Source organism: Phascolarctos cinereus, unplaced genomic scaffold (genome assembly GCF_003287225.1).
Source record: "Phascolarctos cinereus isolate Bilbo 61053 unplaced genomic scaffold, phaCin_HiC Scaffold_1;HRSCAF=81, whole genome shotgun sequence".
NCBI lineage: Eukaryota > Metazoa > Chordata > Mammalia > Diprotodontia > Phascolarctidae > Phascolarctos > Phascolarctos cinereus.
Genome location: NW_027555514.1, coordinates 105232192 through 105245859, shown reverse-complemented (window position 1 = coordinate 105245859; position 13668 = coordinate 105232192). Strand labels below are relative to the sequence as shown.

At 36.3% G+C, this 13668-nt stretch overlaps 1 protein-coding gene across 4 annotated transcripts in view; it reads left to right on the top strand.

Annotated features, from left to right (window-relative positions):
- Positions 1-13668, top strand: part of TRIM24 (tripartite motif containing 24) — a 105086-nt gene that overhangs the window by 20263 nt on the left and 71155 nt on the right. The gene's annotated exons all lie outside the window — the stretch shown is intronic.

The following is a 13668-nucleotide window of genomic DNA, read 5'->3' as shown; positions in this document are numbered from 1 at the left end:
CACCAATATTTTAGTTTGTATATTAATACACATGATATACACAGTATATCAGATTATATTATTATTGACTCTTCATAGTTCATTTTACTGTGTCAGATATCTAGTGATTCTCATAGAAATGCTCTAGAATAGTGATCAGACTCATAGATTTGGGCCAGTAAACTGCATTAAGGATGCCTGCAGGCTGTATGTTTTTATTATTTTGTTAAATATGTCCCATTTCCATTAGGTAGTTGGTAATCTCTGTAAATGGTTTCTTAAAACTTAGGTGAAGCTGTTAATTGACTCCTTGTTTATTAACTCCCAACTGTATTACTGTCTCTTAAAATTTTTCCTGTTGCTTATATGGCTGGAAAACTTGAAGAGGTTCACGTCAGAAAATTTCATTCTACTTTAGTTCACAAAATAAGTGCCTGGAGAATTGCCAAAGAGAACTGTGAGTGGAATTCTCCCTTGTTCTAACTAGGTGCCAATCCTTAAGGAATAAGACACAAAAGTCATGCCTTTATCTTCAGTTTTGTCATCCTCATTAGTTGGGAGTAGTCATACTCAAATATAGTAAGGGAGTTAAATTTCTCCCATGTTTCCAGGCATGTCCCATACTAAAAGAATAAATATGAAAGGAAACACTAGTTTAAAATGTTAATTGGATCTCTTTGAAGTCACTTATTTCCCCAAGTTCATGAATGTACACATGCACAAAGAGAAATATTTTCCTCACTTCATTGCCCTATTCCTGCCCCTGTCCAGTGGGTACCTGCAATCTGATTTTCAAGTTTCTCCCTTTACAATGGTAATACAGTCCATGTTCAAGGTTATTCCTTTCTGACAAAAGGTATTCTATAATATGTAATGTAATAAAGTGTGATGAGATAAACCAGATTTGACAGTCTACTTTGTTTTCACTAATATCGGCCTTTCCACACACATTAAACACAGTTCCCACTGCTGAATTTTTAAAAATTCACTTCCCCAGCTCTCCTCATTTTACCTTTTTGCCCATTTCACTTCTGTTTTATCTGTTATGGCACAAAATAAAATTATTTCCGTTTTTCTCCCTCTTTCAAGTGTGATAGTTATTTAGCTATTAACAACCCTATTATTGCTTAGATTCTCCCCTGGACTTAGAAACTGTTTATTCAGAGTTTTAAAGTTTCCTTTGGATTTGATACCATTGTGATAATGGCTTTTGCATGTCAGAAGCCATTTCAGGGTTGGTTGCCCTTCATTAAATTGTTAATGGGATTTGAAATAGTTGCTGGTTTGTTTTGGTTTTTAGTTTGTTTGTTTCTTTGTTTTTTAAACAAGAATTTTGGGGCCAAATTCCGCTCAAACTCTACACTCCCTGTAGAACTTTTCTTAGATATCTCTGAAAGAGTATGCAGTATTTCTTATCCATAGTCCATCACCTTTAGAGGGGAGGTGAGTCCATCCAACCCCTGGTACTAGGATTGACTTTTACATTTAATCTGTTGTCTCTTAGTGTTGTTTAAATTATGTTATAATCACTGAATAAATGCTTTTATTGGTTCTGCATTCTTTGCATTACTTCAGTTTCTGTTACTTCCCCATATTCATCATTTCTTATAATGCATTATAATAATATAATTTGTTGAGTTACTCCCAAATCAGTGGACACTCACCTCCATTAGTGTTTTGTTTTTGTTTTTTCCTTTTGCTGCCACAAATAGCCTTGGTGAAAACATTTTTGGATTTTGTTTTTTTTTTAGGAGCATTTGTCATTGACATTCTTGGAGTTTGTGCATATTGGGATTTCCTGGTTAGAGATTATGAACTTTTTTGTGACTTTTCTGCCACAATTCTAAATTTTCTCAAAATACCTGGCCCAGTCTACAGCTCAACCAAAGTGTTTTGTGAGCCTGATTATTATCTTTACTTCTTTGTGTGAGATGAGACTGCAGTTCTAATGTGCAGTTATCCTATTAGCCTTTTCGAAGATTTTTAGTATAGATATTCATAGTTTATCTTACTTATTTTCAAAAATGTTCATGTCCTTTAAAAGTTATTTTTAAAGTAGCAAGTATTCACAGATTAATCTGTTCTTCCATGACTCCCTTCCCTATTAAATTTTTTAAAAATTGCTCCAAAACAAATCCCTCACCAACTCCAGCAAAATAAAACCCCACCAAACCCACATTAGCCATCTCTAAAAATCCATGTCATTGACTGCAGTTTCAGTTCAACACCTTTGTAGGAACAGATAAAAACAGTGTTTCTTTTTTCCAGAATGACTGCACCAAATTCACACCTTTACCAACAGGAGCTCTACCAAATTTTCCCACAGTGCTACCAGACATTTATTATTCTCTTCTTTTGTCATCTTTTCCAGTCTGAGAGATGAGAAATAAAACCTGGGGGAAATATTTTATTATGTTGTTTGAGCCTAGTTTTATGTGTCTAGAAATTGTGTAACCTAAAACTATAGGTCCTACTGACCTCAGAGACCCTCTAGGGAATCCAGCATTTTGAGTTCCCCAATAATTTGGGTTTGGACTTGGCCCAAGTTTTGTCAAATATTTGTTACGTCTCCTGATATACGTCTTAGGCAACTTTACCTAGAAACTGCCCATCTGCCTGTGTGCAGGGCCAACCAGTTGTTTGTCCTTCTGCCGTTCTTTGAACTCTATGTAGTGTGCAATGTAGAGATTCTCAAGGAAAGCTGCACCCTTTTCTGGTACTTTTTTCCTTTGCCAAATGACTTAATAAAATTCTTTATAAAGCTTTTTCAGATTTTGGGGCTTGTTCTTGATCAACACCTCAACGCAACTTTTAATTACATTTGTCTAATTACTAGCATTTAGAGCATTTTTATGTGATTATTGATAATTTGGATTTCTTCATATTCTTTGACAATGGTTGCAATGGTTCTTTGCCCTATAAATTTGAATTGGTTCCTTATATACCTTGGAAATAATAAATTCTTTATCAAAGAAAATTGTCACAATTTTTTTCCAGTTACCTATTTTCTTTCTAATTTAGTACATTAGACTTGCAGAAACTTTTTTAAATTTTATGTAATCAAAATTGCATAGTCCTCTAATTTGTTTATGGCGTGACTTTTGATATCTAAGTCACATCTGTTTGGATCTTATCTTAGTATATTATGTGAGATGTTGGTCAAAACCTAATTTCTTCTGAACTGTTCTAGTTTTCCCAGCAGTTTTTGTCAAATAGTGAGGCCTTCCCCTAGTGGTGAGGATCTTAGGGTTTATCAAACATTATACTACTGTGTTTGCTCTTTATAGCGTACCTAATTTGTTCCACTGATCACCCCCCCCCCTTTTTAACCCAGCACTAAATCGTTTGAATCTTAACTGCTTTTTAGTACAGTTTCTGATCTAATACTGGTAGATTTCCCTTTTTTCCCCATTATGACCCATGTTGCTATTGAAATTGAGGTAAACCAAGGCACAAACTTTGTACGTGATCAGTTTCTTAGCAGAGTGTGAATTTGCCAGTTAATACGGTCTCCTCAGCAAGCTAAGATCCTGAATGAGCATTGCCATATCATTTTTATGGCCAAAAGGAGAGGCATCCAAAAACTAAGAATATCATAATATCGTAGACTGAGAAGACTATGATTGGCTAAAAATCTCTTTGGGATATGGATCTAGTAGTGATGTTGTTGGATCAAAGGGTATGCACAGTTGTATAGCCTTTTAGGCATAGGGACTGGAGACATTCTTAAGTTCTTTTTCTATGAGAGCAGTGCTGGACCTTTTGGGGACGTCCTAAGGCTGGTTCTTGAACCTGCCTAGGTATCTCTGTTCAGCTTGAGCAAGGATCTTCCCAGAACATCATACAATTACTCTTCTGTGTTCTTGGGTTTCTGGGAAAGGTCCTGCCACTGGGCATAGGCACCATGGATCCTAGGCAGAAGGTACTGGAACCACCTCAGAGGTGAGTGCCAGATGGCTTCAGCCTCTATCCTTAGCTCTAGGACTATGTTAAAAGAAGAGTAAGAGCTAAGATTGATCTGTTAAGAAATGACTTAACTAAGTCCCATTTTTTAAAAAATTATTTTTCATTTTTTTACATTTTAAATTAATTTATTTTGATTTTTATTAACCATCACTTCCATAAGCTTTTGAGTTTTAAATTTTTCTCCTCCTCTCCTTACCTCTCTCCCCAAGATGACACGCAATCTGATATGGGCTATACAGATACATTCCTGTGGAACATATTTTCATATTAGTGATGTTGTAAGTAAGAATTAGAACCAATAGGACAAACCACCAGAAAGAGGAAACAACACAACAGAAGGAAAAAAAATAGCAAATTTCGATCTGCATTCAAACTCCATAGTTCTTTCTTTGGATATAGGTAGCATTTTCCATCATGAGGCCTTTGGAGATCTCTTAGATCCTTGTATTGCTGAGAAAAGGGTAAGTCTATCAATATTAGTCATAGCACAACATGACTATTACTGTGTACAGCGTTCTCCTGGTTCTGCTCACTTCACTCAGCATCAGACCATACAAGTCTTTCCAGGTTTTTCTGCAGTCAACCTGTTCATCATTTCTTATAGCACAATAGTATTCCATTACATTCATATACCACAACTTGTTCAGCCATTCCCCAATGGATGGGCATCCTCTCAATTTCCAATTCTTTGCTACCACAAAAAGAGCTGCTATAAATATTTTTGTACATGTAGGTCCTTTTCCCATTTGTATGATCTCTGTGCAATATAGCCCTAGAAGTGCTATTGCTGGGTCAAAGGGTATGTACATTTTTATAGCCCTTTGGGCATAGTTCCAGATTGCTCTTCAGAATGGTTGGATTAGTCCTCAACTCCAACAATGCATTAGTGTTGCAATTTCCCCACATCTTCTCAAACATTTATCATTTTCCTGTTTTGTCATGTTGGCCAATCTAATAGGTGATACCTCAATCAATAGTGATTTAGAGCATTTTTTCATATGACTATAGATATCTTTAATTTCTTCATCTGAGAACTGCCTGTTTATATCCTTTGACCATTTATCAATTGGGGAATGACTTGTATTCCTATAAATTGGCTTAGTTCTTAGAAATGAGGCCTTTATCAGAGACACTGGTCATAAAGATTCCCAGCTTTCTGATTCCCTCCTAATCTTGGTTGCATTGGCTTTGTTTGTGTAAAACCTTTTTAATTTAATGTAATCAAAATTGCCCGTTTTGCATTTGTTTGGTCATAAATTCTTCTGTTCTCCATAAATCCCCTTTTATCCTTATTTCAAGACCTCAATCTATGAAGGTTTAGTTTACCTTCTGTTCACCCAGGTGAGGCAGCCATTGTGTGTGTTTTGCTCAGGTTTGGGTGGGGATAAATTCTTTGAATAGATTTCCCAAGGCTGGGGTTAATTTACAAGTAAGTGACATAATCGTTGTTGAGGTCCATCCCCTGATTGTAATATGAATTCTTATTAATTGTTGATTACCACCCTGGGGAACACCTTCTCTTGAAAGAACTAAAAAACTGAGCTGGCAGCCATGATTATCTTTGGTCTAAGAAAGAGATGGCCAAATGTCCGTCCTTTTATTAAAATGCTGGCATCATTAATAAAATTATTAAATTATCCAGAAATTGTGTCTTGATCTTTTTAAATGTCACAGTGGGAAATAAGTTGAAGAACCGGAAGGTTAGAGTGTTTGAAAGAGTATCAGAATGTATTTTGAAATCTGGTAAGTGCAAGAAATGGAAGGGAGACAATGAAATGACCCTAAACTCTGAGGAAAATAGGAAAGTGTTAATAGCCACCAGAGTCATGGTTGGGTGGTAGATATGGGGTGAATGAACCTTAAAGGGGTAGTATTACTGAGTGAGTCATGCCTAAAACCTATCTTAACCTTATGCCCTCTCAATTGTATAGAATTTTAGAATATGTTCTTTATTTTTGGCATTAAACTCAAACGATGCTCTTGAGCTTTCCAGTCACCAGTGGAGTGAAGCAGGGTTGTGTGCTTGCTCACATGCTTTTTAATATTGTGGTTTCAGCAGTGTTGTCAGAAGCTTTCAAGGAGTATTAAAATGTATCAAGCTCAGCTATTACAATGACAATAAATTATTTAACTTAAAAAGGCTGCAAGCCAAGACTAAAGTGAAGGTAGAGTAGGTGTGTGACTTTGTGCACAGATGATTATGATTTCAATGTCTCCTGAAACTGAGCTGCAACAAAGATTGAATCTCTGCTACTTGTGCTAATTTTAGCTAACAATTAACATCAAGAAAACGGAGATTCTCCACTAGCCAGCACCACACCATCCATATGTGGAATCATCAGTTACAGCAAATGGAGAAATTTTGAATACTGTGGATAAGTTCACTTACCTCGACAGCATACTTTCCAGGGATGTACACATAGATGATATAAGGTTGACACATGCATTGTCAGAGCTTTCTTAGTGTTTGGGAAGCTCCAGAGGAAAGTATAGAAGAGCAGATGTATTAGGCTGACTACCAAACTGAAGGTCTGCAGACCTGTGGTGCTGACCTCATTGTATGCCTGGGAAACCTGGACAATATGCCAGCATCATCCCAGGAAACTCAGTTATTTCCATTTGAATGTTCTTCCTGAAAGATTCTGAAGATCATCTGGCAAGATAAAGTACCAGACACTGAGGTCATTTCTCTAGCTAAATAGCCACGTGTTCAAACGCTGCTGCAGAAAGGACAACTCTGATGGGCCAGCCAAGTTGTTGGAATGCCAAAGATATATTTGCCTGAAAGACTTTTATGGAGAACTCAACACAAGGCAAGCACTCACATGGATGTCAGAAGTAACACTGCACAAGGACACTCTCAAGGTCTCTCTGAAGAACTTTGGTATCAGTTGTGAGATATAGGAGACACTGGCAACCCACAAGTCTCCCTTGGGAGACACTTACACCTGGTTGTTCTGTTTTCTGTTCTCAAATGGTGTTTGATGCCAGTGTTAATAAATTGTTATTTTAATAGGATTATATTTCATGGGGAAAGCCTATGTGAGCAGAGTAATGAGATTTCAGTTATCTATACTATATATACACCTAATTAAATCTATCTGTTAGATCTTAGTTACCCAAACTGGCACCACCAAACTTAATTGGTAGCTGCTTATAAGGTGCTAGCTAGGGAAGCTAGGGTTTTCATTCCATCCTTGTTCCTATTTGTATTTCCCTTATGTATCTCCCCACCCTAGCTTCTAGGTGGAGGCACCTTCCAGAATGATATGCTCCCATCAAAGAAGGTGCTATGCTTTATGAGCAAAGGAGAATTGCAGTAGGTCAAAAGAAAAGTTAGAGGTACAAATTTAGAGACATCTCCACTTCAGATGTTCATATGGACTATTTGTGCCCCAACTGTTTTAGAGCCTTCTGAGCTCGTGTTGTCTGATCTGCCACAGTCAGACACTCTGTACCTTGACTCCAACATGGTGATTGATGTCATTTTGGTCCTCTTCAAAAGTGAGAACAATTGTTTCTAATTATAGATTGTCTTTATCACCATTAAACATTTTCTGATAACAAAAATGTAATTAAGAGATTGTGAAGTGAGGAGTAATAGTATCATACTTACTTAAGATGCTTACCTTAATGATGGTCAAGGGCCAGTCTGGTAGCTCATCCTTACAATGAGCCCCTGCTTCCATAGGGAAGTTGAACCCTAAGTATTGACTAGCTGCTGGAAACTTATTTCTGTTCTGATAGCTACTTATTACCGAAAAGTATTCCCTGGTGTCACTTTTCCTCAGAATGCACTTAGAATCTAAACCTAGTCCTAACCACATTCATCTTCCCAGCTAATCTTCAGACTTTCACCAGGCCTCTTCATGGATTCAAGGGATTTTTATTCTATCCTTTTTATATTTCTTTATGTTAATCTCCTCACTTGAGCTTCTAGACTCTCTTAAGACTAACAGATATTTGAAATCCAGAAAAAAATTGTATTTCCTTTCACGTTTGCTACTTTCTCTCACCTTGTTATTGCTGACCCTTGGGTGTGGTGATTCCTATAGCTCCTCTTAAGTCTGAGCACAAGTGGTCTCTACTGTAGGTCTGTTCCTTATGAATCATGACGCTATTGAAGGTGCTGTTCTTTTATAGATTCAACTATGTAACATTAACATAACAAATGTAACATTTACCATTACTGAGAGATTTTGTAAGACCTGGAGTTAACTCCATTCTGGTTTTTATAGCAGCTACCAAGTAAGTTTTGTGTATGGTGCCAGTTTGGGTAACTAAGACCCAATGGATAGATTTAATTCCTTGCATATGTAGTATAGATAGTTGAAATCACATTACTTTGCTTACATAGGCTTTCTCCATGACATATAACCCTCTGTTTAATGAATTTATTAATATTGGCATCAAATGCCATTGGACAAGAGAAACAGAACAACCATATGTGAGTACCGTATCTTCTGGATTAACTTGAACTACATGTAATTTAATCTAACTCTGATATCCTCCCAGGCTTCATAGAACTTAATATATTGAAAAGCAACTCTGGATCTTAACTTGTGCACATAGCAGCTGCAGCAGCTGCTGGGTGCTATATCTCACTTCAGGAGGCTACATGCATCAAAACTTGGTAGAAAACCGACAGCTTTATCTGTATCTCAGTCTTGGTCGTCCTTGCTTATGAAGCTGCTGGAGCAAAATGAAACTGCTGGAGCAAAAAGCCCTTGCTGGCCTTATTCCTTCCTGGTTCAGCTTCGGAAAAAAGCCATACTGACATGGTAACCTTATTTCTTGTTTTCGACCTAACTTCCCCTCCCCCCTTCTGAGGGATAGGTCATTAGCATGTTATAATTTGTGTCCCAGCTTAGGTCGTTTGTTATTTTCTTTCCCCTTGTAAGCAACACTGAGGTTCCCCTTTTTTTCTGCTGAGCACTTGTAAACCATTTTAAACAGTATTGATTCCCTGGCATCATTTCTATGTGCTTGACGTGTATATCTGAACTATAAATATTCATAGTTTTGAGGTTACTTCTAGTTCTAGATTCATAAAGTCCAATCCCTTCATGAGGAAACTGAGGCCTAGTGAAGCTGAGTAACTTGCTCAAGGTCACAGAGGCAGCTTCCATCTGTGGGAGGATTCCAACCCTGATCCTCCAACTCCAGAGACTGGCTCTTCCCACTCTACTCTCTCATTCTGTTTGGGCATATCCTTTTATGTTATGTCTTATACTAGGTATACTGCTTTGGACTCAGAACATGATGGTGATGTGGCTCTTCTTTCTTTGATCATTCACTCTCAATATAAAACTTCCCAGTTATACTGAGCAGTCTCACTATACTGGCTTTTGGCCAGAAAAAGAGGACTTTTAGACTCGGTCTCTTTTTTTCTAATTCTTTTTATTTGTTTCATTAGTTATTTCCCAGACAGGTAAAAAAAATTAACTCATTTTAAAAATGAGTTCTAAATTATTTTCCTCCCTCCTGTTGAGAAGGCAGATAATTTTCTCATTTCCATTTTAGCCATGTTGCAAAAGAAAACAGACAAAACAATGAAAATAAAGAGTAAAAAAAGTATGTTTCAATCTTCACTAAGAGTTGATCAGTTCTCTCTGTAGATGGATGACATTTTTTTCATCTTGGGTCCTTTGGAAAATGTCTTGGATCATTGTGTTGATAGGAGTAGCTAAGTCTTTCATAGATGATCATCCTTACGATATTGCTGTTACTGTATACAGTGTTTTGGTTCTGCTCATTTTACTTTGCATCATCAGTTCATGTCAATCTTTCCATGTATTTCTTTTTTTTGGAGGCTATCCTGCTCATCATTTCTTGCAGCACAATAGTATTTTGTCATAATCTTATACCACAACTTGTTCAGCCATTCCCCAATTGATAAATATCCCCTCTGTTTCCAGTTCCTTGCCTCCAGGAAAAGAGCTGCAATGAATAGGTCCTTTTCCTTTTTCTTTGATCTCTTTGGTAGTACAGACCTGCTAGTGGTATTGCTGAGTCAAAGGTTATATGTCCTTTTATAGCCCTTTGGGCATAGTTATGCATGCTTTTCCAAAATGGTTGAATTAGTTCAAAACTCCACTAACAATATGCATTAGAGTCCCAATTTTTCTACATCTTTTCAAGCATTTACCATTTTTCTTTTCTGTCTTGTCTTTTTTTTGATGCATTTTTATTTGTATCTTTTGCTTTCTTAGAGCACAGTAATATTCCATTAAATTAACAAGCCACAATTATTTTAGCCATTCCCAGTCTGTCAGCATATGCTTTGTTTTCAGTTCTTTGCTACCACAAAAAGTACTGCTATAAATATGTTGTTGCATATGCATATGAGTACTGGATTCTCAAATTTGAGGAGTATGGACATTTAGTCATTTTATTTGGCGCTGATTCCAAATTGCTTTCCAGCATGTTTTTATACTGATTCACAGCTACACTAACAATGCAGTGACATCTGTATTCTTCCCCCAACCCCACGAACATCTGTTTCCACATTTGTCAGTTTGCATGGTGTGAGATTAAACCTCAGGATTGTTTTGATTTGTATTTTTTATTATTGATTTAGAGCTTCCTTTATTCCTATTAAGTTTGCAGTTCTTTTGAGAACTGTTCATATCTTTTGATATGTTAGTTGTTTGCGTATCTTGGATGCTAAACTTTTTTTCTGAGAAATTTGATATAAAGATTTCCCCATCCTTTATATAGCCACTTCCTTTATCCTAGATGCATTAATTGTCTCTATCCTGTGTTTGGTTAAAAATATCCTACATATAATTGTGAAAGGTAATATGATCTTTAGTATTAAGGTCACATTTCCATTTTGAATTTATTGTGAAGTATGACGTAAGGTGTTAACCTAAGTTTAATTTCTACCAGTCTTCTGTCCAGGGGGAGGGGGGGGGAGAGAATGTGTGTGTTTTATATAGAATTCTTTCCTAAGTAATTTTGGTTTTAGGTTTATTCAGCTCTGATTGAGTTAGTTCTTTCTCATTCTTCTTTCTGTTCTGTTCTACTGATCTCCTCTCCATATACCCCCACTTTCAGACATCTATTATAATAATTTTAAAAGAAGAATGGAAAAAAAAAGTGAGCTAACTAACCAACATTAAAAGTTAAATTATGTGCAACACTCCACAACCATGGTCCTATTTTTTTCATTTATGAAATCACCCACATTACCTGTAAACGTTCACACTTTAATCCTTACTAGTTTGGTTCACTTATCATCCTTTCTACTTACCTCCTGTTAATACTTTTTTGTTCATGCCAATTATCTTTTGTGCCTCTAATCTTGATTACCACTTTACTTATCAAGATTGTTTCCCCATTACAAGCCAATTCTGAACTTCAAAATTGTTCATTTATATGACTCAGAATATTTGATGTCCTTTTATCTACCTAGTTTTTTACCTCCACCCTTCTCAAGAAAAATTTGCAATATTTACCTGATTTGCAAGTGGGTGTTATCAGACCCCCTGTAGCCCTATACCTATACTAGAACAATTTTCTTTACACATAATTAGTGGTAAATATGTGCTTGTTGGGACAGTGGATAAGAGTGCTGGGCCTGGAGTCAGGAAGACTCACGTTCCTGAGTTAAAATTTGTTTTGCTTTTAAATAATTTATTTTTCCCCAGTTACATGAAAAGACTATTTTAAACATTCATTTTTTAATATTTCCGAGTTCAGATTTGGCTTGAGACACTTTAACTAGCTGTGTGACCCTGGGCAAATCAAGTGACTTGCAAATCCTGTTTGCCTCAGTTTCATCATCTGTAAAATGATCTGGACAAGTAAATGGGGCAAACCACTTCAATATCCTTGCCAAGATAACCCCAGGTGGGATCATGAAAAGTCATAAGTGATTGGAAAATGACTGAACAACAAGAAGTATGCTTCTTAGCTTAAACCATTCCCTGACTAGAAAGTCTTCTCCACAGAAGTTGCTAAGCTTTTTGCCTGATTAAACCCCTACTTCCAACATCTTGGATGTTCTTCCAGATTGGAAAAGACTTTGTTCTATAGGGAAAGTAGCTAGGTAGCTCTGGATATCCCTGAGCCCTAAAGTTAGGAAGACCTAAGTTCACATTTGGTCTTAGACATATAACTGACTAGCTATATCACTATGGGCAAGTCACTTAACCTGTTTACCTCTGTTTATTCAGTTGTAAAAATAAAGATAATAGCATACACCTCCTTGGTTTGTTGTATGGTTCTAATGCAATATTTGTCCCTGGCACTATGCTATAGAATGGCAGTATATAAATCTTATTTAATATTATTATTATTATTATTATTACCACCGCCACTGCTATAATGGGTGCTGAGCTCTTTGCTCATTATTAAATTTCAGTTGGGTTGTTGCATTGTATGCCCAGCATGTAGCACAAAGTGATTTTACCTAATCAAAGATTTGACCATATGACACAGTGAACTTCAGGAGTTCCCAATTGCAGCTAGTATAAAATATAATAACCCTCCTTTGTTAAGCTTTTACAGACATTTACAACCTCTCCCCCAGTCTATTCTTCCAGTCTCATTGTACGTTATTCCTTTTCTTCATTCTTTGATCCAACCAAATTGGCCTTCTCCTTGTTGTTTCTGTGTGACATTCCATCTCTGTTATCCATGCCTTTACACCAGCTGCCCTCATGTCTGAAGTATACTCCTCAGTTTCATCTCATAGAATCTTCTCTTTTAAAGATACAGCTCAAATACCACTTCATGGCCTTTCCTGATCATCTTGACTCAAATTATTTTGTATTTCTTGTCTTTATTTTATATATACATTACATAGTTATTTTTTGTTAGAATATAAGCTCTTCATATGTAGGAGTTGTTCAGTCATGGTTTTTGTATCCCCAGCATCTAGCACACAGTCTTTGGCACATAGTAGGTACTAAATACTAGTTGATTGGTTAATTTGTATAATACACTGTCCAATTGGGAACAAAATCAATAAATGTATTAAAGCTTGTTATATAAGTTGGTTACTAGAGATTGGCTGTGTATTAATAATAGCTCACATATATAGTGCTTTACTCAAGTCTCTTCTCGATAGTCCTGTGAGGCAGGTTAAAGTATCTTATGCATTATGCCAAGCTTCCAAATGAAACTTAGGGAAGTCCAAAGTCAAATATCTAGTAAATATTGTAACCAGTATTAGATCCCATGCTCTTTCTTTCTACTGTACCCACATTATACCTCCAGTAGAGCCATCTTTTAGTAAACTTGGGACATCAGAGATTTTTCATCAAATTTGAATCTTTGTAAATGAGTTCTATTGCTACACAGTGAAATCTGGGAATGGAAGTATTTTTTATGGATTCAGTTACTGTCCATGCTGACAGGAATGCCACCTTATGAGGGAGAACATTGCTCTTTCCTCAGTTATTAGTTTGGCATAGGTACAAGAAATATTTCCAAGGCTATGAAGTATTTATAGCTTTGTTAAGTCGAATATTTGTGGTTTCATTGTAAAGTACCCTGTTCCAAACATGGGGAATGCAAAGAATTTGGGCACACTTGAATATATGGATCATCATTATAAAATTGTATAGAAATTGTTAAATCCACAGTCTAAAAAGTTGTAAGAATTCTTTGCTGTTTCGGACTAGATTCATGATATATGGTAGAGAGATTTGTTAAACATTTAAATGTTATACAATTAATATTTATGCATCATTTAATACATTAAAATGGCTTTCT